Below are 25,296 nucleotides of genomic sequence, written 5' to 3'. Positions count from 1 at the left end.
TATATATATATATATATATATATATATATATATATATATATATATATATATATATATATATATATATATATGGTGTCATACGATTTTTATTAAAACTATAATATATTGTCGTAGAATTAACCCCGACTATTATAAATTGTATTTTTACTAGGACGGGATCAAGACATGTATAAATACATGTAGGATATATGATAAGTTAACTAGGATATTGTTAGTATAGATTTTATTAAAACAAAACCGTAGCTAAAACAAGCAAATTTATCCAATTTTGTTTTACCCATAACTTCTTCATTTCAAATCCGATTTGAGTGTTTCAAATTGCCATGGTTTCGTATCGAACTGTATTTTATTAATATAAACAGAAAAAGTATAGGTTTATAGTCAGATTTAAAGTCTATATGTCAATCTTTAAAGAAAATTGGTCATATACGTCGTAAGAACAACATCTTGATGACCCTTTTGAAAACATACTTCAACTTAGAGTTAAACCATGGATTTTGGATATGTTTCATATCCATATGAAATAACATTTCTTACAGAAGGAAAACTTTTAATTCAAAGTTTAAGATAGGTTTTCAAAATTAAACCCAAAACAGCCCCCGATGAAACTATGACGGCGTATGTTTGATTTTAAGGTGTTCTTCGTGTATACAAGTTTTATATCCTTATGTTAGCTTGACATACTGTCATAATACATGTGTTGAAGTGTTTTAAAAGTCAAGTTAGAAGGATTAAGTTTGTTTGCAAACAAGTTTAGAATTAACTAAACTATGTTCTAATTGTTATAAGTTATATACACGAAATAAGATAGTTATATGAATATGAATTGAACGAGATTTTGAATAAGGTTACTACCTCAAGTTTAAAGAGTGATGTTACTGGAAAAATAAGGAAGTTGATGGTGTCTTGATAGCTTAGAAATCTTGATGTAGAAGCTTGGAATCAACAAAAGTTTCAAGTAAGAAATCTATCTTGATTTAAGATAGTTATGATTATACGAATTGAACTAAAGTTTGAATATGTTTATTACCTTGATTAAAACTTAGAAATTAGCTGAGATGAATAATAAATTCTTGATCTTCAAAGAGTTTTTGAAATGGGTTTAAAAGATTGAAAGTATAAACTTGAAATGGATGATCTTCATGAAGTGTTCTTATTTGGTTTTTCTTATGATGATTTTAGGTTGTTTTAAGGCTTGTAATTAAAGTGTTTTTGCTGAATTGAAGTAGTAGAACAAAGGCTTTCAAGTGTGTGTTTTTAGGGAGTAAAATCTTAGAATAAAAATTGAAATGGAAATGATATAGATATAGATATATAAAATGTCATATGTATATAAATATAAAGAGATTCCAAGTTGAAATTTTAGCTAGAAGTTTAATACTAGATGTTAAGAGTTGTTAAACATGTCTCCCCCATGATTAAAAAGGTTGAAAATGATGTTTTACTATTGGTATATACGAATAGTAAATACATCTAGAAACTGTATATAATACATGTCTCATGAGTCATAGATAATAACAAAGATGTCATTTTCCATGATAAAAGGTTGAAAATGATGTTTTCCTATTGGTATATTTTAATAGTAAATACATCTAGAAACTGTGTATAATACGGGTATAAATACCGTATAAATACGAGTAGAATTCTTGAGAAAATCGATGCGAATACAAGTATAGCTATCTTTGTTGAGTATAAGTATATTAACATATATATTTAAGTCTTTAAAAAGTGTATTAATACATCTTAATACAATACATATATATTTATTTTAACTTAGAAGTTATAACGTCGTTAAGCGTTATATATATATATATATCGTTTCGAAGTCCTTAAGTTAGTAGTCTCATTTTATGTATATAATCCATTGTTAATATATTTAATGAGATACTTAATTATCATATATTCAAGTTAGATATAATCCATATATACACATAAGTATATAATTAATACAAGTTATGACATTCGTGAATCGTCGGACAAATGGATGGTCAATTGTTTGTATAAAACTCATTTCAAAAGTTTTAAAACTTGTCAAAATTCATTGCTTATCATGACGAAATTATTAAATCATATAGAGAATTGGTTTAAAATAAGTTAAAATTTTCCGGGTCGTCACAGTACCTACCCGTTAAAGAAATTTCGTCCCGAAATTTGGTTAAGGAAAGTTGGTAACGAAAACCAGAATATTCTTGTATCATGAAATACGATATAACTTGAATTCCCATCATGAATTCGATTGTTCATAAAATCATTATCAAAAGAATATAATAAAATATATTAATGGAGTATTTTGGATACCTTGAATGAGTCGAGTTCCGTTTTATGAGTTCAATAATTATAGAGTTTTTCACCATTGTGAAAAATATGGATAGAACAATTCGATTACGCGAAGAGTATGAGTGAAGCTATCGTAAAAGAGTGAAATGAAGAAAATAAAGATTCGTCTTAACTTTGGACGTAGTCACGGTTGATTTCCGGGATTTAAGGGATCTTAAAGAAAATCTTCGTAATCTATATAAGATCAGATTTAGGAAATTATGATCCTCTTTAATTAATGAGGTCATCTGCCTCGATTGCTTTGTCTAATTTTTATCTATAAATTAACCTCCCCCGTTCCATTATTTCTACCACTCCTATATTTTCTTCTTCAATTTACACTTCCAAAGATTGTAAAAAATGCTTAATCCATTTCTGATCCTTGTCCTTATCCTGACTATCGCAACAATCATTCTTCTTTTCCAACTCCCACCGGAAGAATCTGTTTACTTCTACTTCGCTCTAGGTGTGATATTATTCTTAATCCTACCGTGTCTCTATATTGCTATACGCATTGATATACACGGTTTGTAATTTTTTTATTTGCTGTGATTTATACTCGTCTTTATGTTTCGAAGCTCTATGCTTCTGTTTTCTCTTCTCGACCTTAAGTAAAGCCATTAAGACGTCTCGGATTCGTAGATTAAATCTTTGAATTTTGAATGATCATGGCTAACGTTCTAAGAAAGAAATAGTAATAGCACGATCTGATTTTTTAAATTACCAGAAATCACAGAAAAGATAGAATTATCAAGAAATATGTTCTTGGTATGTTTGGAGCTTAAGTAAAATAAAAGAGTCGTGTAACATGACACATGATGAGGGTAAGGTCTGTGAACCATCATCATGTTCCATTAGAAATTTAGCATGACTTACTGTAATATAACCACGTTGGCCAGGCGTCATTATATTATACTAACTCATACTTTAATTCCCAACACTTCTCAGTAAATCATTCATAATTTAAACTCGAATGTTATACAATTTTAGAAACTAAAACAGTTTCCTTTATGATGTAATACGGATAGCACGAAGAGATAAATAATTTCGGGCAAGAATATTTATGAAAATATTCTCAGAAATATCGAAGATATTTATGATGATATTTTGGAATTTCTAAGATCGAAGGTTGATGAAGAAAATTCTTCCACAAGGATTCCAACTAAGTAAGGAGTAAGATATTCGCTAAAGATTTCATCGGATACAAAATTATCTGGATTCTTGATGTACAAGTTTAGTCCTTGTGATTTGTCCATAGTCTCCTTCATGGTTTGCTCAATCTGTTTTTCAGTACCAAATTTTTTTATTGAGCATTTCCAAGTCTCCATTCCTTATCAAATTCTTGACTGTTAAGGTCGTTTACAGTTTTTACTGCTTCGTCAATATTTTTAACACTCAGAGAACTGATTTGTAGGTTGAGGTATTTTTCAGGATTCCAGAATTGAAGTACGTATGTCCAGGATATAGACGTTATACGTACATATAACTGTTGTTTTAGAAATGCCGCGAAATTCAAAAATAATGATTGATGCTTCCTGGTATTGGTATGGTAATTATTGTTACAAGATGCAGATGAGTATATGATGGGGTTTCAATAAATAAATATAGAGAGACTTAAGTCAAAGAGTAACGGAGTTGCTGGTACATTTTCTATTAATATGGTGGGATATAAAAGGTTCCCCGATAACAACGCCAGGAAGGGTAATCATATATGTCAAGGTTATATCAAGACTTATGAAAAGTCAAAGTTGATTTGTTGGAAGTGTGATAAAACTGAATGCTTGAAAAGGAATTGCAAAATTACTTTCAGTAATAATAATGCCGAAGGATTTATCACGGATATGTGTTAAAGTTTTACTTAGGTTTTGAGAGCTTTTCAGGTGTATGACTATAAGTATAACTCTTTCCTTCTGTCGATAATGTGTGGTTGGTTCATCTTCTCGATTGAGATATTTTCAAGAATTATGAAGGGTTTGAACGCAGGTTGTAATCGTTTAATAAACGTATGATGTTCAATATGAAATCATTTAAGATTTTGAATGAAATGAATATATTTCTGGGTTTTATGAATAAGAGTGATGTTCTAGTACAATTTTGAATTCAAAGTATGGTTTTTGAAAGATGTAGGACTCTAAGAGTGATGTCACTGGTTGCAGTTTTTAACTTGGATTCTGATCGGTCAAAATCAGAATATGTAATTGAATTTGTATGAAAAATAATTGCTCTATGATAAACGGATACATATATCTTATGGATAATATAGTTAATGAATGTTGAACCGGAATCAAGGAATGTATAATGTAACACATTAATGTGAAATCTAAATATTTCTCGAGTATTACCTACCCGTTAAAATATTCTCATCATTAATAGTTTGTACAAAAGTATGTTGATGTATAACGATACGTAGAACGAATATAAATGAAATATAGAATGATATATAGAATGAATATAATCGATGTAGAATGATAATTATGCTCGAGGTACAGATTATGATGTTGAGGCGTGTGATGTTGAGGCTTGTGTTGTTGGTGGTACAGGTACTGTTGGTGCCGATGTTGGTGGTGCTGTTGGTGCTGATCCTAGTGGTGCTTGTGATGCCTGCAAGTTGTACATCATACTTTCCAGAGCCACTACTCAAGAGCGAAGCTCGTTAACTTCTTCTATTACACTGGAATGATGAGCGGTGGGAACGAGCTGATGGATAAGGTTTAGAATAGTAGATATTATGTAATCGTTGCGAGCTATTCTGGCAATGAGGGTGAAAATGGTGTTTCGGACTGGTTCGCCGGTAAGTGCTTCAGGTTCTTCGCCGAGTGGTGAATTTGATTGATGGAAAGGATCGCCTTCTTCTTGTCTCCATTGATTGAGTCGACTACGAACCCATCCCCAATTCATCCAGAATTGATGATGGCTAATTGGTTGTTTCATTCTGGTTACACTGCTTTCGGAGCTCAGGTAGAAATCCATGTCGGAATAGCTGTCAGAATCCAAGGAACTCGAACTAGTTGCAGGATTCATCTCGTACAGAGCAGGAAATGATTTTTGATATGAAATGATTTTCGAATATCGGATGATATTCTAATTACATAGAATACCTATATATAGTACAAAAGATCCCGTAGATTATGGAGGAATTTTCGGAAGCTGTCAGGCAAAATTTACAGTAACAGATACACTAAGATATGAATTTGTCTATACACTATCTATGCAATAATTGCACTAAGACGTGTCTAGACTAAATGATGAGCAGGTTATTTCCGACAAGGAATGATAAGCAAAACTTTTGACATGCAGGCACGGTCGAAGTCCAGACTCATTAATGCATCTTAACAACTATCAGTTAAACATACTAATGCAAGACCTGGTTCGCTAAGACCAACGCTCTGATACCAACTGTGATGACCCGTCCAAATCCCTTTAGACGAAGTACATCTTTCATCGATTTCATTGCGAGGTATTTTACCTCTATATGATACGTTTTACAAACATTGCATTCTTTTGAAAAGGCACACCATAAATGAATATCTAAATCCAAGGTTTTCGACATCTGATGATGTCTACATATAGACAATCACCAAAAATAATAGTTTACAATAATACAACCATTAACAATGCAGTCAAAATAAGATACACGGTGATGATTTTGTGAATGCAAAGTTTTCTCGAATAAAGCATGTATGACTCCATGCACATAACTTGTATAACATATAAGCAAACAACGGAAGACTTTTAGGAACCTGAGAATAAACATGCTAAAAGTGTCAACATAAAGGTTGGTGAGTTCATAGTTTTAATGTTGCGCATAATATGTATATAAAGGTGGACCACAAGATTTCAGTTATTTCATCCAAAACATTTATCAAAATATTCTACGAAATTGAGCACCTTGGTAACTAAACTTAACGTATATATAATAAATACCCATGTTTTAACATACATGCAACCAACATGTACAATACAGGCAAACCAATGTGTACTAAACTCAAATAGCATACGTCCACTTTATAGTTCAGGCTAGGGTCTCTATACCTGGAACGGAAGGGGATGTCAAGCCCTATGGATCTATATACAACTACTCGCGCCCACCAGTTCTTATAACCGGCAGTTACTAGTTACCAAAGCTAAGGGATTTTCGGTTTAAACTTAGTGTAAAATTAAGTATGTAAATACTTGTGTCCATTGCGTATAAAATAAAGTGCATGCATTCTCAGCCCAAAAATATAGATTGCAAAAGCAATTAAAAAGGGATCTATAAACTCACCTGTAATTCGTAGATAGTAAATAATATTATTTTTCAATCCGGTGAAAAATAAGACTCGGCCTTCGACAGATTCACGAACCTATGATAATAATATATATATCAACTATACAATAATTATATTTGAATAATAATTATATCATACTTATATGATACTTTTAGATTGTCAAGTTAGTAGTCCAATGTTAGTAGTCCAATTGTCCGATAGTCCAATAGTCTGATAGTCCGATAGTCCAATAGTCCGATAATCCGATAATATATATATATATATATATATATATATATATATATATATATATATATATATATATATATATATATATATATATATATATATATATATATATATATATATATATATATATATATATATATATATATATATATATATATATATATATATAAGATCTCAGGATTAACCAAGATTAATATGTATATTGTGTTAGAATTAACTAACACTATTATATATTGTCTTAATATACTTAAGACACATAATATGTATATTATCTGAATCAACCACGACCCATTGTATACAAGTCTCAGACTCGATCACAACCCATGGTATATATATTATTTTAGAATCAACCTCGACCCATTATATGCTAACTCGAACATTACCGCATAGAGTGTCTTATGGTTTATTCAAAATAATATATATAGATGTGTCAACATGATATGTCAAAACATTGTATACGTATCTATGTCTTATCAAGTCATATATATATATATATATATATGGTGTCTTACGATTTTTATTAAGACTATAATATATTGTCGTAGAATTAACCCCGACTATTATAAATTGTATTTCTACTAGGACGGGATCAAGACATGTATAAATACATATAGGATATAGGATAAGTTAACTAGGATATTGTTAGTATAGATTTTATTAAAACAAAACCGTAGCTAAAACTAGCAAATCTATCCAATTTTGTTTTACCCATAACTTCTTCATTTCAAATCTGATTTGAGTGTTTCAAATTGCCATGGTTTTGTATCGAACTATATTTTATTAATCTAAATAGAAAAAGTATAGGTTTATAGTCGAATTTAAAGTCTATATGTCAATATTTAAAGAAAATTGGTCATATACGTCGTAAGAACAACATCTTGATGACCCTTTTGAAAAACATACTTCAACTTAGAGTTATACCATGGATTTTGGATATGTTTCATATCCATATGAAATAACATTTCTTATAGAAGGAAAAATTTTAATTCAAAGTTTAAGATAGCTTTTCAAAATTAAACCCAAAACATCCCCCGATGAAACTATGACGGCGTATGTTCGATTTTAAGGTGTTCTTCGTGTATACAAGTTTTATATCCTTATGTTAGCTTGACATACTGTCATAATACATGTGTTGAAGTGTTTTAAAAGTCAATTTAGAAGGATTAAGTTTGTTTGCGAACAAGTTTAGAATTAACTAAACTATGTTCTAATTGTTATAAGTTATATACTCGAAATAAGATAGCTATATGAATATGAATCGAACGAGATTTTGAATAAGGTTACTACCTCAAGTTTAAAGAGTGATGTTACTGGAAAAATAAGGAAAGGATCTTTGAGTTGATGGTGTCCTTGATAGCTTAGAAATCTTGATGTAGAAGCTTGGAATCAACAAAAGTTTCAAGTAAGAAATCTATCTTGATTTAAGATAGTTATAATTATATGAATTGAACTAAAGTTTGAATATGTTTATTACCTTGATTAAAACTTAGAAATTAGCTGAGATGAATAATAAATTCTTGATCTTCAAAGAGTTTTTGAAATGGGTTTAAAAGATTGAAAGTATAAACTTGAAATGGATGAACTTCATGAAGTGTTCTTGTTTGGTTTTTCTTATGATGATTTTAGGTTGTTTTAAGGCTTGTAATTAATGTGTTTTTGCTGAATTGAAGTAGTAGAACAAAGGCTTTCAAGTGTGTGCTTTTAGGGAGTAAAATCTTAGAATAAAAATTGAAATGGAAATGATATAGATATAGATATATAAAATGTCATATGTATATAGATATAAAGAGATTCCAAGTTGAAATTTTAGCTAGAAGTTTAATACTAGATGTTAAGAGTTGTTAAACATGTCTCCCCCATGATTAAAAAGTTTGAAAATGATGTTTTACTATTGGTATATACGAATAGTAAATACATCTAGAAGCTGTGTATAATACGGGTATAAATACAAAATTATTTTGTTTATGTGTTTAAAGATGTCTCATGAGTCATATGTAATAACAAGGATGTCATTTTCCATGATAAAAGGTTGAAAATGATGTTTTACTATTGGTATATACGAATAGTAAATACATCTAGAAATTGTATATAATACATGTCTCATGAGTCATATATAATAACAAAGATGTCATTTTCCATGATAAAAGGTTGAAAATGATGTTTTCCTATTGATATATTCCAATAGTAAATACATCTAGAAATTGTGTATAATATGGGTATGAATACCGTGAATACGAGTAGAATTCTTGAGAAAATCGAATGCGAATACAAGTATAGCTATCTTTGTTGAGTATAAGTATATTAATATATATATTTAAGTCTTTAAAAAGTGTATTAATACATCTTAATACAATACATATATATTTATTTTAACTTAGAAGTTATAACGTTGTTAAGCGTTATATATATATATATATATATATATATATATATATATATATATATATATATATATATATATATATATATATATATATATATATATATATATATATATATATATATATATATTATATATATCGTTTCGAAGTCCTTAAGTTAGTAGTCTCATTTTATGTATATAATCCATTGTTAATATATTTAATGAGATACTTAATTATCATATATTCAAGTTAGATATAATCCATATATATCCATATATATACATAAGTATATAATTAATACAAGTTATGACGTTCGTGAATCGTCGGACAAATGGATGGTCAATTGTTTGTATAAAACTCATTTCAAAAGTTTTAAAACTTGTCAAAATTCATTGCTTATCATGACGAAATTATTAAATCATATAGAGAATTGGTTTAAAATAAGTTGAAATTTTCTGGGTCGTCACACCTTCATATCCTGAACCTGAAAGAGAACTTCACGAACGCTTAAGAGCTCAAGAAGTAGAGTCTCTTGCTGAGGATTTAGAATCACTTTCGTTAGATTCTAACTCTGAGCCAGTTATTCAACCAGTTATAGAGCCAGTTATTATAGAAGAGGAAGAAATGGCTACTACAGATCAGACGATGGATGCATTAATGAGAGCAACAAGAACAGGTCAATGCCACGTAATTGTTCAACCTGTTATGTCTGATGGTTTTGAAATCAAGGATCAATTTCTCCACATGGTGACTACTACATGCCAATTCGGTGGAGCTCAGAACGAGGATGCTAATGAGCATCTTCGTAAGTTTGTAAGCATTTGCAAGCTATTCAAGATCAAAGATGTTTCCGATGATGTCGCATGTTTAAAGATATTTCCATGGTCATTAAAGGATGATGCAAGAGATTGGTTAGATTCATTATCAGAAGGTGAAATCGAAAATTGGAATGGTATGATGGATAAATTTTTGTCAAGGTTTTTCCCTGCTTCGAAAGCAGCAAAATTACAAAGTGACATAAATTACTTTAGGCAAAAGCCTAATGAAACTCTTTATGAAGCTTGGACCCGATTCAATAAGATGCTTAGAGTGTGTCCTCAACACGGGTTAAATACATTCCAAAATGTCCAAATATTCTATAAAGGAGTCAATGTGGCTACTCGAAAAGATATTGATTTTGCTGCAGGAGGTTCAATTATGAAGAAAACACCCGAAGAAGCTAACACCATCATTACCGATACAGCAGCACAATCTCACGATTGGCATCAAGAGATGGAGTTTTCTAGATCAACAATGGTTGCTAGTGTTGAAAGCAACGATGAAATAGCTGCGGTAAAAGTTCAATTGGCGAATTTTGGAAGGCAAATTGAGAAGATGACCAAGGAAATGCACGCTATCAGGGTAGGGTGTGAATTGTGCCAAGGTCCTCACCTTACTAAGGATTGTGATCAAACAACAATGGAAGAACAAGCTAATTTCTTAGGTTATTTACGAAAAGGTGAATTGAATTTTGATGATTTTCCCGCGATTGAAGCAATGAATAGGAAATATCCTCCTATCAACAGTTATCAAATAGGAGGAGCTTCGGGTTCCAACAATAATAATTACCAAGGAGGAAATTCGGGTTACCAAAATAACAGGAATTTCTCAAATCAAAATCAAAGAAATGCACCACCAGGTTACAATCATCAAAACAACCAAAATCAACCTCAATGAAATTACCAAAATAATTTCCAACATAATCAACCACAACCACAAGCACCTACACAACCACAACCCGAGAAGAAATCCGGTTTAGAAGATATTTTAAGAGTTTTTATAGTTAAACACGAGCAAAATTCGGAACTTCAAACTCAGAAAATTCGAAATCATCAAGCTACGATTCAGAATTTAGAAAGAGACGTTGAAAGGATCTCACAGTTATTAGCAGAGAGGCCATCGGGCGCTCTCCCCTTAAATACTCAAGTGAATCCCAATAACAATCAAACAAGGAATGAACATGTAAATGCTATAACTACTAGAAGTGGTGTAACTATTAACCCGGAGACTCATAAGTCCCCGAAAGTTCCTGTGTCTCCTTCTGTTTTGCAGGTACCCGTCAGCGTTGACGAGCATGTTGAAAAAGAACAAAAGAAAGATGATCCATCAGAGATCATATCAAAGAAAAGTGAAGAACCACCAGTGAAGGTGTACAAGGCACCTATACCATACCCAAAAGCATTGAAGAAAGACAGACTCGCAAGCCAATATCAGAAATTTGCGGATATGATCAAGCAAATCAGCATTAACATGCCACTCGCGGAAGTTCTTAGGGGTATGCCCCATTACGGGAAGTTGTTGAAAGATCTCATATCCTCGAAGGGTAAATACCACAAAGTTTCTGCCACATTCCTCCATGAGGAGTGTTCGGCCATCTTGAAAAAGCAAATTGTACCTCCAAAATTGGGAGACCCGGGTAGTTTTATCATACCATGTATGATGGGTGATTCGATAGTGTACGATGCACTAGCCGATCTAGGTGCAAGTTTCAACCTAATGCCTTACTCGTTATATTTAAAACTTGACTTAGGAGACTTAAAACCAACCCGGATGGGTATTCGATTAGCAAACCAATCATTTGATACTCCCATAGGTATAACCGAGGATATTCTTGTGAAAGTTGGCTCACTTATCTTTCCCGTCGACTTTTTATTCTAGAAATGCAAGAGGACACAAAAGTTCCTATCATTTTGGGACGTCCTTTCCTTAACACCGCAGATGCTATCATTAATGTTTAAAAAGAACAATTAAATCTAGGTGTGGGAAACGATAGAATCATTTGTCACATTGATAAGGCCATGAAAAGACCCAATTCTACCGATGACTCTTGTTTTCAGATTGATATTATAGATCTTTGTGTTGAGGATGAATTGCAGGAACTACTTGAAAATGATACCTCAGGAGTTGCCCCGATAAGCGAAAGTGAATACTTTAATATCGATGAAGATTTTAATGAATTGATGAAGGTGGTCACGGATGATGAGATCATAGAAGAAGAAATCCCCTGAGAAGAGGAATCATTTGAAGATATCGGGAATGAAGATAGATCCCGTATCAAGAATTCTTTGGAAGAACCACCCGTACTAGAGCTTAAGGAGCTACCCAAACACTTGGAGTATGCTTATCTTGAAGGTACATCTCAATTACCGGTAATTATTGCTTCACATCTTTCCAGTAGCGAGAAGGGTAGGTTAATCTTTGTTTTGAAAACCCATAAAAAGGCTATAGCTTGGAAAACGACCGACATTCCAGGGATAAACCCGTCTTATTGTACACAGAAAATCCTCCTAGAGGATGATTTCAAACCAGTAGTACAAAGACAACGTAGATTAAATCCCAACATGAAGGAGGTTGTTAAAAAGGAGGTAGTCAAGCTTCTTGACGCTGGGTTAATCTACCCCATCTCCGATAGTCCTTGGGTTAGTCCAGTGCAAGTAGTACCCAAAAAGGGGGGTACAACCGTTATTCTAAATGAAAAGGATGAACTCGTTCCAACTAGAACGGTTACCGGCTGGAGAGTCTGTATTGATTATAGACGTCTCAATGATGCCACAAGAAAGGATCATTTCCCGTTACCATTTATTGATTAAATGATTGAACGATTAGCAGGAAAAGAATACTATTGCTTTCTTGATGGTTTCTCTGGTTACTTCCAAATTCCAATTGATCCCAACGACTAAGAAAAAACCACATTCACTTATCCTTTCGGTACCTTTGCCTATCGCCGCATGCCATTTGGTTTATGAAATGCACTCGGAACCTTTCAAAGGTGCATGATGGCAATCTTTGATGATATGGTAGAGGATTGTATGGAAGTCTTCATGGATGACTTTTCCATGTTTGGAGACTCCTTTGAATCGTGTCTTTTTAACCTTGAACGTATGCTTATCCGATGTGAGAAAGCAAACTTGGTCCTAAATTGGGAAAAATGCCACTTCATGGTGAAGGAGGGCATTGTTCTTAGCCATAAGATCTCTCGTGCGGGAATAGAGGTAGATAAAGCTAAAATTGAAGTTATCTCTAAGCTACCCGAACCGTCAAATGTCAAGGCCATTAGAAGCTTTCTTTGTCAAGCGGGATTCTATAGACGATTTATCAAAGATTTTTCTAAAATCACCCGCCCAATGACCAAGCTTATTGAAAAGGATGCTCCATTTGACTTTAATTCTAATTGCAAGAATGCATTCTCCATTCTAAAGTCAAAACTCACACAAGCTCCCTTTATCATATCTCCAGATTGGAGTATGCCATTTGAGCTAATGTGTGACGCGAGCGACTATGCCTTAGGTGCTGTCTTAGGACAACGTCACGATAATCACTTTCTCCCAATTTATTATGCTAGCAAAACTCTAACGGGGGCTCAAATTAATTATACCACCACGGAAAAGGAGCTCCTAACGGTTGTTTTTGCGTTTGATAAATTTCGGTCATATTTGGTGTTGTCCAAGACCGTTGTTTACACGAACCATTCAGCCCTTAGGTACTTATTCTCGAAACAAGATGCAAAGCATCGTCTCATACGTTGGGTTCTTTTACTTCAAGAATTTGACATTGAGATACGTGACAAGAAAGGAGCCGAGAATCTAGTTGCCGATCATTTATCCCAACTTGAAAACCCCAAATTAGAGAAACTCGATAATCTCTAATGAAGGTTGACAAGGATTCTGAAATGCCATGGTTTGCCCATTTTGCAAACTATCTTACTTCGGGTATTCTTCAAAAAGGACTTTCTAATCAACAAAAGAAGAAATTCTTCGCGGATTTGAAGTCCTATTTCTGGGAACACCCCGACCTATTTCATGTTGGTGCGGATCAAGTGATTCACCGTTGTGTATACGGAAAAGAGGCTCAACAAATTCTTGAGCATTGCCATCAAGGGCCAACCGGCGGTCATTTCGGACCAAACTACACCGCAAGAAAAATCCTTGACTCGGGCTTTTATTGGCCCATGATCTTTAAAGATGTCCATAATTTCGTTCGGACTTGTAATGCATGTCAACGAACGGGCAACATCACGAAGAAGGATGAGATGCCTCAAACCGGCATCCAAGTTTGTGAAATCTTTGATATTTGGGGAATCGATTTCATGGGACCATTTCCAAGTTCCCATAAATGCAAATACATCTTAGTAGCTGTTGACTACGTATCTAAGTGGGCTGAAGCGAAAGCTTTGCCTACAAATGATGCTAGGGTGGTGGTGAACTTCTTAAAAAATCTCTTCTCGCACTTTGGAATTCCAAAGGCGCTCATATCCGATCGAGGAACACATTTTGCCAACAACCTTCTTGAAAAGGTGTGGAAGAAGTATGGCGTAACTCATCGTTTCTCTACTCCGTACCACCCACAAACGAGTGGTCAAGTGGAGAACACGAATCGTGCTTTGAAACGCATACTTGAGAAGACGGTTGATAACAACCCTAAGATTTGGCAATGCAAGTTAGATGACACGTTGTGGGCTTTTCGAACTGCATTTAAAACACCTATCGATACAACATCATTTAAGTTTGTATATGGAAAAGCTTTCCATTTACCTGTTGAAGTAGAACATCGTGCATATTGGGCTTTGAAACTTTGTAATTTGGATATGGAGAAGGTAGGTGAAAACCGGTTCATGCAAATGCATGAATTAGAAGAATTAAGATTGAAAGCATACGAGAATTCAAGCTCGTATAAGGAGAAAACAAAAAGGTGGCATGATGCCTGACTAAAAGGAGTGAAAGAGTTTGAAACCGGTGACAAGGTTTTGGTTTTTAACTCGCGATTTAAATTTTATCCTGGAAAGTTGAAGTCCCGATGGACTAGACCTTATTTGGTGAAACAAGCATTCCCATCGGGATATGTTGAATTGGTTGGAAACGGAAACACTTTTAAAGTGAATGGTCATCGATTAAAACTCTATTTTGATGGAGTTGACACAACGGTTCAAGATGATGTCACTTTTTTCTCCAAGGCTAATTAGCTTAGGACGGAGTCGCGTGAACGACTCACTAATAAACTTCACACCTTGTATATAGTCCCATTCGTATGCCTCGTTTCTTAGGAATGTTTGTTTTTAAGTGATTTTTTGAGTTTTAATGCGAACCAAGTGATTAAGAGACCTTTGGAACTGTTTAAACATTGGAAAACATCGAAAACTGGTGAACCAGGGCCAGATGCACCGCATCTGAATGCATAAAAAAGGTCGACAGTTTGGGATGCGCCGCTTTTGAGTGAAGCGCCGCTTTTGACCACCAGATGCGCCGCATCAGATTCAGATCTGCCGCATCTGAGCTAGATGTGCCACATCTGATACAGATGCGCTGCATCTGATACAGATGCGCCGCATCTGTATCTGAATGATGCAGTCTGACCAAATTTTTTTGCACAAATACGGGTTTTATCAAATTTTCTCATTTTTTCACCTACAACTCCGACTCCCATCTCATTTTCTCTCAAAACTTCCACCTCTAGACACTAAATCAACTAATTAATCCCATCTTTGAGCATCTAATCAGTCTAATCAACATGAGAAAGGTAAGATTAATCTTCATTCCTTCATGATTCTTGTGTTCTTCATTCTCAAATTCGGATTTAGTTTGTTCTAAGTGTGGGATGTTTGAATCTTCATGTTTTGGTCATTATATGCTTGTATTATTGTTACTAATCCTTATTCATACTCGAATTTCATGATTAATTGCTTAAATTTTTACTTTAGAAATTAGGGTTCTTCATGAATTTAGGAATTTCGAATTTTTGACCATTACTTGTTTAATTTGAGATGTTTTGAAGTTTAATTACTAGCATACATTAGCAATTTGCCTTGAACCCTCGTTGAACTACATGATTTTGAATAAATTGAGAATTAGGGTTCTTGAATTGGGGATTTTGACTTTTGTTAACTAGTAATTGTTCTAAGTGGAATTGAAGCAATTCATTGATTATGCTAAACTCATATATGCCTTAACTTAGTGTTTGTTCAATTTGAAAGTATTATTTACGAAAGTTAAGGATTGTATGCTTAGGCTTTTTGATAAATTGTTGACTTGAGTTGGCTTTAATGTACTAAATGTATGAAAACCATTTATTGCATTTTGTTTAACATGCTTATTGATGAATGCTTATGGTTTAATATTGTTTTAAAAGATTTTTGGTGAAACTAAACATACTAGTTTATGACACTTGTGAAGTGATATAGATTTTAAGTCATACTAGTTTGTTTATTGAGAATGAGACTAGTTTATACCATGTTAGGATATTGTTTAACATGAACTTTAAATTTTGTGTCAACTTAAGATATAAACTTTCTCTACATGGTTGTGGCTTGCGTAATATGGTAGATGTTTTAGTTCTCGTAAAAGCTAATCAACTTGGTTTGTTGTTTTGTTGTTTGTTTTTGTTGTGTCTATTTTTTTAGACTAGAGCATCATCATCAAACCCACAATCGAAAAAGCAAAAGGGCCCGGCGGTTAAAGATCCGAAGACAAGTGAGGAAGAAAATGTTGAGGAAGAAGAAGAGATGGACATAGATAACCAACAACTCAATGTCCGTAGATTAACTACTCCGGATCCATGGATCAATGCGATTTTAAGACATCTGGAGTATCATGAACGCATGAAGAAACTTTTGAACAAAGACGTATATCCAGGTAAATACATGGATTGGGTACCATTGGAAGAAGACGGTAAACTACAAAACTTTTGAAATCTTTTCTGGGTAACATACCAAGGTCATCGAATCTACGGTTGGGAAAATTTGTTCCGAATGCAAGAAAAAGTGTTCCCACTTTTAACCAAGGAATTCATAGGTTCACGGAGGGTTGACTATTCTTCACCAACATCAAATACATTCATGAGGTTTCGACTGGGAGGGCAAGACCGAACATTGACATTGCTACAATTTGTAAAGGTGCTAAATATCTACGAAGGTTTGCCAAATCAACTAATGCAAACATACTTTAGTCAATGTGAAGTATATGTGTCATCTTTTAATCATCGAGAAGTGTGGAAAACATGAGCCATCATGCGTATAATGCAAGCAAGCAAACATGTAACAAGCTTCTGACTTACGAACATAGATGTGTTCAAAGGTTCATCTCGAACACGATAAACCGTCGAAAGGACAGCAGCGAGAAAGTAACAAACTTGGACATCTGGTACATCTATAGAATAATGAATCACGCGCATGTTCATATCCCACACATGCTTCTAACTTTCCTTTTCGAAGATAGGAAAAAGATAACACCAATTATGGGAGGCCAATATGTCACCAAAATTGTCGAACATTTTCGTGTTAATACAATTGGGTTAGAAGAGAAGCAAATGATTACCTTTGACTGGGTGAGTTATACAAGGCAAATATCTTGATGAGGGGGTCGAACATGCTTTTAACTAGGTATGTGGACCCCGAGCACGTGCAACCGCCACAGCCACAACCACAACCACAGCCACATCTACAGCCCCAAGTTGGTAGTAGCTCAGGTTCGGGCAGCGATTGGGAGGCATACATGGAGCGTCAATTTTTAGCAATGCGACTCCATCAAGATCAAAATGCTCAGAGGGTAATGGACCACTACGATGCAGGTAACCGGGAGATGCAATAGCACATCGATGTGGGGAATGATAGGACTTAGTACACTCAAGCCGGGCAGCAAGCTCAGCTTAACTTGATGCATTGCCAGACTGAAATATACGCTGAAGATCCGGCTAACTACTCCCCATCTCCTTGGCCTGCATACGACCCTTGGGTTCGAATGGGTGATCCATATCCTCCACCTTATCCTCCTACTTACCCACCTAATCCGAAAACTGCTATTACCCCTGCCAATCTAACTTATCCGGAGCACCACCCCTCAGTTTTTCAGCGTGATGACTCGACCGACCAAAACCCAGAAGAAACTGGGCCGAGTAACTCTTTTTGGGGATTTTTCTCTGGTTGACGTGATGATTCTCGTGGTTTGTGTAAGGTTTGAATAATGTTGGTGTTTTAAAACAATTTATAATTTATCTTATTTGTTTGGTTTGTAATAGATAATGGTACTCAGGATGTTTGTAATTTGAATGCTTTAGATAATTGTAAGTGGGGTTTCTGGTACATGGAGTACTACCCCATTGGTTTGTGTGAGATATTTGTTTGGTTTTTGACAGGTGAGCATTGTGCTAATTGCTACAAATTTTCAAAGACTGGCAGTAAGTTCAGCACATACTTAATTAATGAATGAATAGTGGTAAAAAGAAGTGGATGATGTTCTTATGCTGACATTCAGTTCAGCGCCATCATCCCGTGCACTTCGGTTTTAAACCTTGAAAGTAATCACTCTCTTGCACTCTTTAACCCTCTCGAATTTAAATTTTCCTGATTTCATGTAACGTGGGCGATACATGAACTCAAGTGTGGGGAGGAGGTTATAAATTCTTTTAGGTTTTGATTTTGATTAAAAAGTTTTAAAATGGTGAAAATTTTTGAACTTTTATCTTCATAAATTCAAATTTTGTTTAAAAATTTGTTGATCTTAAAACTAAGTGTTTACACCGAAATTATTATCATGAAACAAATTTAGAAACAACCAAATGATTGAATTTATTTTGGTTAATATGCTACACCACATTCTTAATGAAAAGGATCTTCAAGTACTTTGTTGTTATAACAATCTAATCCAATGCTTATCTATGTAATGATTGTAAAGGAAGTCGAGTCTTCTAAAATGACGCACTTGCTAACTTATGATTAGAAGATGCAGTCCAGAACAGCTGTAGGTTGACGAAAAATCTTGAAAAATCATCTCTATCATCGGCTGGAAATCCACCTCACCTCAGCATCAAACAGGGTTTTTGGTGGTCAGACTTATCCTAACCATGAGATGGATCTGTCTCATACAATGGGGGGCACATTGCAAATTAGCTTTTAAGACTAATGAATCTAATCCCCAGATGGATGATCTCCGTAAAGATCAACCGCATCTATGTTGACCGCGATCAATATACATATGCTATAACAAATTGAGGTGTGCAAACTCATGGTTCACCGATGATATTTGAACGTGATATAGTTTCTTCTAAAACCTATGCTATTTTATGAACTATATTATGTAAAATCATTTTTAGGACATCCGATTTCAAGTTCCATGATACTTCAATCGTGGGGGCGAGTAGCTTACTAATCGCCGACTGAGGCTTCGGTTTTCAGTTACCCTCAACTGGACTTTGAGGTTAAAACCAGAAAACTTGATTAGTGTAAAAACTAACATGGTTATTTTTCAAAACACAAAAGGTTTTTCGCAAAGGTCCTAATTTCCCTAAGGATCCAAATTTTCAAGAAATGTGGACTTTAAAACCCACCTTTCGACTTTGGTGTTGAGATGACCCGTCCAAATCCCTTTAGACGTAGTACATCATTCATCGATTTCATTGCGAGGTATTGACCTCTATATGATACATTTTGTAAACATTGCATTCTTTTGAAAAGGTACACTATCAATTGAATATATATATCCAAAGTTTTCAACATCTGATGATTTCTACGTATAGACAATCACCGTAAAAATAGTTTTTAATAATACATCCGTTGACAATACAGTCAAAATAAGATACATGGTGATGATTTTGTGAATGCAAAGTTTTCTCGAATAAAGCATGTATGACTCCATGCACATAGCTTGTATAACGTATAAGCAAACAGCGAAAGACTTCTAGGAACCTGAGAATAAACATGTTTAAAAGTATCAACACAAAGGTTGGTGAGTTCATAATTTTAATGTTGCGCATAATATGTATATAAAGGTGGATCACAAGATTTCAGTTGTTTCATCCAAAACATTTATCAAAATATTCTACGAAATTGAGCACCTTGGTAACTAAACTTAACGTATATATAATAAGTACCCCTGTTTTAACATATATACAACCAACATGTACAATACACGTAAACTAACGTGTACTAAACTCAAATAGTATACGTCTGCTTTATAGTTCAGGCTAGGGTCTCTATACCTGGAACGGACGGGGATGTCAAGCCCTATGGATCCATATACAATTACTCGCGCCCATCAGTTCTTATAACCGGCAGTTACTAGTTACCAAAGCTAGGGGATTATCAGTTTAGACTCAGTGTAGAATTAAGTATGTACTTGTGTCCATTACGTATAAATAAAGTACATGTATTCTCAGCCCAAAAATATTTAAAGCATTTAAAAGGGGATCTATAAACTCACATATCAATATTGTGGTTCAATATTGTAGGAAAAGTATGCAGTTGCAACGAAGATGACAAATGAAAGGTTAGCCTTTGATTCACGAACAATACCCACGGACATCACTCATAACCTCCTTAGCCATAACCCATAAATTCCTTAGCTTTAACCTGTTTGAAAACCCATTTTTATAATCACCCAAACATAACATCGTCGTAGTATTTTATGTATACTAATAATATCTTGAAATAATACGGAGTAAATATATATGTGTAAATCGATTGAGAGAGTTTAAATAAAAATATTTTCAAGTTTTATGAAATAATAAAAACTATTGAATTCTATTTATAATAGATTTTTGAATTATTAAGGTGAATTATTAAAGTATGAATTATTAAAGTGAATTATTAAAGTTAAAGTAAAGTAAAAGTAAAGTAAAAGTAAAGTTAAAGTAAAGTAAAAGTATAAAACTATGTACGTATAATACACGTATAAATATATATAATATTCATTTAAATCGTTATATATATTTAATAAAATAAAATATAAATATCGTTATCTTTTAATATTTTCAAAACGTTTAATATTTAAATATATAATATATAAATATTTTCTAACAATATATTTTTGTTACATCGTAATATATATATATATATATATATATATATATATATATATATATATATATATATATATATATATATATATATATATATATATATATATATATATATATATATTAACATTTTGAAACATAAGTTTGTACGTTTTATATTTGAAACACGATATTTATATATAAAATTGAGATCTTGTAACCTTAATTATATAAAATTTAGTTTTTCAAAACTAATTATATTCTTAATTTTTAAAAACATTTTAATAATAGAAGTTATTTTAACGTTTTCATTTAAGAAAGTAAAATCATATAATATATATATCTTGACGGGTTAAAAGTATAAATAAAAAAATTTCCACTTTTTATAATTGAATACATATATTTATTTTGGTCTTAAGCTTTATAAAAGTAGTTGTAAAAAGGTCCATTTATTTATAAAATTACTATATATGTTTGATGTAGAGTGTACGTACTAGTCTGCTGATCATTCTGTGCCACTGTAAATCACGGAATTCATTTAATTCAATTGAATAAATGAATTTTAATATTTTAAAAAGTTGTATTTATTAAATACTCCAGGCGTATTTTACGTAACTTATAATTAATAATTTCTATCATGTCGCTTTCATGTGAATAGTAAATTAATTAATTTCGTTTCATTTACTATTCACATGAATAATAAATGAATTAATTTCAATTCAACTATTTAAGTTACGTTGTTGTACGTTGTGCTTTACAACTTGTACATCTTTGATTTAACTTCGTGTCTTCTTAAAAATTAAAAAAAATACATCATAAAAATAAAACGATTTAATACGTAAAAATTTTAATTTGAAATTGGATCATTCAATAGTAATTTTTTTTTATCATTTCGTATATAAATATTATTCGCATGTTTTCGTATATATATATATATATATATATATATATATATATATATATATATATATATATATATATATATATATACAACTATATAATTATCACAAGTTATGACGTTCGTGAATCGTCGGACAAACAGGGTGATCAATCGTTATATAAAAACTCATTTTCAAAAGTTTTAAAACTTGTCAAAATTCATTGCTTATCATGATGAAAATATTAAATCATATAGAGAATTGGTTTAAAATAAGTCGAAATTTTTCAGGTCATCACAGTACCTACCCGTTAAAGAAATTTCGTCCCGAAATTTGGTTAAGGAAAGTTGGTAACGAAAACCAGAATATTCTTGTATCAAGAAATATGATATAACATGAATTCCTATCATGAATTCGATTGTTCATAAAATCATTATCAAAAGAACATAATAAAATACATTAATGGAGTATTTTGAATACCTTGAATTAGTCGAGTTCCGTTTTATGAGTTCAATAATTATAGAGTTTTTTCACCATTGTGAAAAATATGGATAGAACAATTCGATTACGCGAAGAGTATGAGTGAAACTATCGTAAAAGAGTGAAATGAAGAAAATAAAGATTCGTCTTAACTTTGGACGTAGTCACGGTTGATTTTCGGGATTTAAGGGATCTTAAAGAAAATCTTCGTAATCTATATAAGATCAGATTTAGGAAATTATGATCCTTTTTAATTAAATGTAGTCATCTGCCTCGATTGCTTTGTCTAATTTTTAGCTATAAATTAACCTCCTCCGTTCCATTATTTCTACCATTCCTATATTTTCTCCATCAACTCACACTTCCTAAGATTGTGAAAAAATGCTTAATCCATTTCTGATCCTTGTCCTTATCCTGACTATCGTAACAATCATTCTTCTTTTCCAACTCCCACTAGAGGAATCTGTTTACTTCTACTTCGCTCTAGGTGTGATATTATTCTTAATCCTACCGTGTCTCTATATTGCTATATGCATTGATATACACGGTTTGTAATTTTTCTATTTGCTGTGATTTATACTCCTCTTTATGTTTCGAAGCTCTATGCTTCTGTTTTCTCTTCCCGACTTTAAGTAAAGTGAATAATGGTCCAGAATTCATAGGTATGAAGTTTCAAATAATCATATCATACTAAGTAGAAAGGGAAGGTAATAGCATGATTTGATTTGTTAAATTATCCGAAGTCGCGGAAAAAGATAGAACTATCAAGAAAATATGTTCTTGATATGTTTAGAGCTTAAGTAGAATGAAAGGGTCGTGTAGCATGGTATATGATGAGTGTAAGATCTGTGAATCATCACGTTCCATTAGAAATTTAGCATGACTTACTGTAATATAATCACGTTGGCCCGGCGCCATTATATTATACTAACTCATGCTTCAATTTCCAAACACTTCTCCAAAAATCATTCATAATTTAAACTCGAAGGTTTTTAGAAGTTAAGAAACTAAAATAGTTTCCTTTAATGTAATACAAATAGCTCGAAGAGATAAATAATTTTGGACAAGAATAGTTATGAATATATCTTCAGAAATATCGAAGATATTTATAATGAAGATATGATGATATTTTGAAATTTCTAAGATTGAAGGTTGATGAAGAAAATTTTCTGTAAGGATTTAGAATAAGTAAAGAGCAAGGTATTCGCTAAAGATTTTATCAAATACAGAATCATCTGGATTTTTTTGAATACAGGTTTAGTCCTCGTGATTTGTCCACAGCCTCCTTCATGGTTTGCTCAATCCGTTTTTTAGTACCAAATTTTTCTATTGAACGTTTCCAACACTCTATTCTTTATCACCAAACTTTTGACTGTTAAGGTCCTTTATAGTTTTTGCAGCTTCACCAATTTTTCAAAACTCAGAGAACTGATTCGTAGGTTGGGGTATTTTTCAGGATTCCAGAATTGAAGTACATATGTCCAGGAGATAGACGTTATATGTATATATAACTGTTGTTTTAGAAATGCCGCGAAATTTGAAAATAATGATTGATGCTTCCTGGTATTAGTATGGTAATTATTGTTACAAGATGCAGATGAGTATATGATGGGGTTTCAATAAATAAATATAGAGAGACTTAAGTCAAATAGTAAACGAGTTGTTGGTACGTTTACTATTAATATGGTGGAATATAAAAGGTTCCTCGGTAACAACGTTCGAAAAGGCAATCGTATATATCAAGGTTATATCATGGCTTATGAAAAGTCAAAGTTGATTTGTTGGAAGTGTGATAAAACTAGATGCTTTGAAAAGGAATTGTAGGGTTATTTTCAGTATAACAATACCAAAATATCTAGCACAGATACATGTTAAACTCTTACTTAGGTTTCGAGAGTTTTCCATGGGCATAACTATATGCATAAATCCTCTTTTTCGTGATAACGTGTGGTTGATTTATCCTTTCGATTGTTCATTAATTGAGGTGTTTTCAAAAATCATGAAGGGTTTGAACGCAGATTGTAATCGTCAATATATGATGTTTAAGATGAAAACATTTAGAATTTTGAATGAGATGAATATATTTCTGGGTTTTATGAATAAGAGTGGTGTTTTAGTACAGTTTTGAATTTAAGGTATGGTTTTTGAAAGATGTAGGACTCTAAGAGTGATGTCACTGGTTGCAGTTTTAACTTGGATTCTGATCAGTCAAAATCAGAATATGTAATTGAATTCGTATGAAAAATAATTGCTCTTTGATAAACGGATACGTATATCTTATGGATTTGAATAGTATAGTTAATGAATGTTGAATCAGAATCAAGGAATGTATAGTGTAACGCATTAATGTGAAATCTAAATATTTCTCGAGTATTACCTACCCGTTAAAATATTCTTATCATTAATAGTTTGTACAAAAGTATATTGATATATAACGATACGTAGAACGAATATAAATGATGTAGAACGAAGATATAGAATAATAAGTAGGATGATGATTATGCTCGAGGTACAGATTGGGATGTTGAGACGTGTGATGTTGAGACTTGTGTTGTTGGTGGTATTGGTGATGTTGGTACTGCTGTTGGTGTTGCTGTTGATGTTGATCCTGGTGGTGCTTGTGATGCCTGCAAGTTGTGCATCATACTTTCCAGAGCCACTACTCAAGCGCGAAGCTCGTTAACTTCTTCTATTACACCAGAATGATGGGCGGTTGAAACGAGCGGATGAATAAGGTTTAGAATAGTAGATATTATGTAATCGTTGCGAGCTATTCTGGCAATGAGGGTGAAAATGGTGTTTCGGACTGGTTCGCTGGTAAGTGCTTCAGGTTCTTCGCCGAGTGGTGAATTTGATTGGTGGAAAGGATCGCCTTCTTCTTGTCTCCATTGATTGAGTCGACTACGAACCCATTCCCAATTCATCCAGAATTGATGATGGCTAATTAGTTGATCCATTCCGGTT

This window comes from Rutidosis leptorrhynchoides, chromosome 11 (genome assembly GCF_046630445.1).
Source record: "Rutidosis leptorrhynchoides isolate AG116_Rl617_1_P2 chromosome 11, CSIRO_AGI_Rlap_v1, whole genome shotgun sequence".
Classification (NCBI taxonomy): Eukaryota; Viridiplantae; Streptophyta; class Magnoliopsida; order Asterales; family Asteraceae; genus Rutidosis; species Rutidosis leptorrhynchoides.
This window is presented reverse-complemented; position numbering follows the sequence as displayed.